At 40.7% G+C, this 2,788-nt stretch overlaps 1 non-coding gene across 1 annotated transcript; it reads left to right on the plus strand.

Annotated features, from left to right (window-relative positions):
* Positions 1-1,266: 1,266 nt before the first annotated feature.
* LOC127747937 (small nucleolar RNA R71) lies at positions 1,267-1,373 on the plus strand. The gene has a single exon (XR_008009883.1). It is a non-coding gene; the product is annotated as a small nucleolar RNA R71 (small nucleolar RNA).
* The last annotated feature ends 1,415 nt before the right edge of the window (positions 1,374-2,788 follow it).

Genomic DNA, 2,788 nt, shown 5'->3' on the forward strand with positions numbered 1-2,788 from the left:
TTTAACGCTGGAAATTCTGAGAGTGACTTTGAACGCCGGTTTGAGCCATCAAATCTTGGGCAAAGTATGGACTATCATATATTGCTGGAAATCCCAGGATGTCTACTTTCCAACGCCGTTGAGAGCGCGCCAATTGGGCTTCTGTAGCTCCAGAAAATCCACTTCGAGTGCAGGGAGGTCAGAATCCAACAGCATCTGCAGTCCTTTTTAGTCTCTGAATCAGATTTTTGCTCAGGTCCCTCAATTTCAGCCAGAAAATACCTGAAATCACAGAAAAACACACAAACTCATAGTAAAGTCCAGAAAAGTGAATTTTAACCAAAAACTAATAAAAATATATTAAAAACTAACTAGATCATACTAAAAACACACTAAAAACAATGCCAAAAAGCGTATAAATTATCCGCTCATCAGAGTCCACCAGAGCTTAAGGGTTGGTTACTGAAATTTTACATTGATCCAATCTGTGAAACAAGACCTTGCAAAGTAGAGGTCAGACCATTCAGACTGGCATTAATGCTATTCATAATGTTATTTTCCATGGTCTGTTGTCTCCGCTCAAAAGATTGTAGTAACTCTTCATTAGGAGATAAAGAAGGATGAGTAAATTGAGAGGTCTGCTGTTGGGTATTCTGTGGTCCTTGGAATTGCCTCAGGTGAGGTTTTCTGTAAGGTTGATTCTGCTGCCTGTTGTTGTTATTATTCCACCTCTGATTTCCCTGATTATCTTTGCCTCCTCTGTTATTGTTGTCCCTCCAATTCTGGTTAGAATTATCTTGCCATCCATGGTTATGATTTCCACCTTGATTGTACCCTTGGTTGGGGCGGTCATAGAAGTTATGAGTGGATGCCACCATGTTGTCTTCCTGTTGGAGTTGTGGGCATTCATCTGTATAATGGCTATAATCAGCACAGACTCCACAAACTCTTTGTGGGACTAACTATTGGCTTTGTTGTGGTGGAGGAGGTTGAGCATGCTGAACTTGTTGTTGATTCAATTGCATCTGCTTCAGCAAGTTGGTCATTTCACAGATACTCTGAGCTAGAGCAGCCGTCTCTCTGTTAGAGGATACTTCTGCAATGGCTTTTGAACGGCCTTGTTTCTGCCTATGGTTCCTAGTAGATTCAGCTAAGTCGATGATCAATTGCCATGCCTCATCAGTGGTCTTGTACTTCTTCATAGACCCATTGCTAGCACTTTCCAATGTGGTCTTATCTTGGGGCCTCATGCCCTGTATGATATAACTGAGTAACACTATATTGTCAATTCTGTGGTGGGGGCATGCTTCCAGAAGATTATTGAAGCACTCCCAGTATTCAAAGAGAGTCTCATTGTCATCCTGAACAATCGTGGAAATGTCTTTCCTCAGTTTATCAGTAACTTCAGATGGAAAGAATTTTTCCAAAAATTCTTTTCTGAATGTATCCCAGTTGGATACATTTGCTAAGGGTTGAGTGTAGTACCACTCTCTTGCCTTTCCCTCCAAAGAAAACGGGAAGGTTTTCAATAGAATGGAGATTTTATCAGTGCCATTATGCTTAACAGTAGAATAAGCAGTCTGGAAATCCCTAAGATGCTTGATAGGCTCTTGAGCAGGTAAGCCATGAAACTTGGGCATCAAGTTGAGTAGTGAAGACTTTAATTCAAAATCTACCGCTACTGCTGGGTGGTGTGCCTGGAATGGTTGGAGCGTAAAATTAGGGGCTCCTTCCTCCTGGATAGTGACTCTTCTGGCCGCTGTATGTCACCTGCACGTAAATGAACTGGATCAGTAGAGAGGGAGCTTTGATAAACCACTATTTTATGGTTTACAATGTGTTTAATTGTGTGGTTTTATTATGGTCTTTACCCACTTATTCATATAATTAGCATGCATTTATATTTCCTTCCTAAAATTATTACATGATTGAAAACATGCTTCTTTCGTCTTAATTTAGCTAATCTTAATCCTCTCTTATTACCATTCGATGCCTTGATCTATGTGTTAAGTGTTTCAGGCTTTATAGGGTATGAATGAGTGAGAGATTAGGAAGGAAGCTTGCAAAAATGGAAGGAACGCAAGAAATTGAGGAGATGACCAGCGAGAAGTGACGCGTACACGTCAGCGACTCGACCGCGCGGAAGAAAGGAATTTGCAGTGATGCGGTCGCATGGCTCACGCGACCGCGCGGATTGGAAAAGCACAAGTGACACGGAAGCCTGGACAACGCAAATGCGTGGCAGGGAAAAACACGAATGACGCGTCCGCATGGATGACGCGATCGCGTGATGTGCGCGATCTGCAGAATTACAAAAGTCGCTGGCTGAGATTCTGGGCCTCATTTCAACCCAGTTTTTGGCCCAAAAACACAGATTAAAGTCAGGGAACTTGCAGAGACTCAGGGGGCGTTGAAGAATTCACAATTTTTAGTTTAGATGTAGTTTTGAGGGAGAGAGGTTCTCTCCTCTCTCTTTAGAATTAGGATTTCGGACTTCTCTTAGTTTTAGGAGTGACTCTCGATCCCAGGTTCAATGTTCCTTTACTTTATATTTATCTCTTATTCTCAGATACTTTAATGCTTATATTAGTTATGTTGCCTATTTGGCTTATGCCACATTCATGATGATTTTCTTATTTAATGTTAATTGAGGTATTTTAGTGTAATATTGCTTTCTTTTATTTATGCCATTGATTATTCCCAATCTGAAGACATTTTCATTCCAGTAGAATTAATTTACTTTTCCCTTTTTGGTATTGGTTATGAAATCAGTAACTCAGGGGTTATCTTAGCTCAACATAAGTGATAA

This window comes from Arachis duranensis, chromosome 5, assembly GCF_000817695.3.
Source record: "Arachis duranensis cultivar V14167 chromosome 5, aradu.V14167.gnm2.J7QH, whole genome shotgun sequence".
Classification (NCBI taxonomy): Eukaryota; Viridiplantae; Streptophyta; class Magnoliopsida; order Fabales; family Fabaceae; genus Arachis; species Arachis duranensis.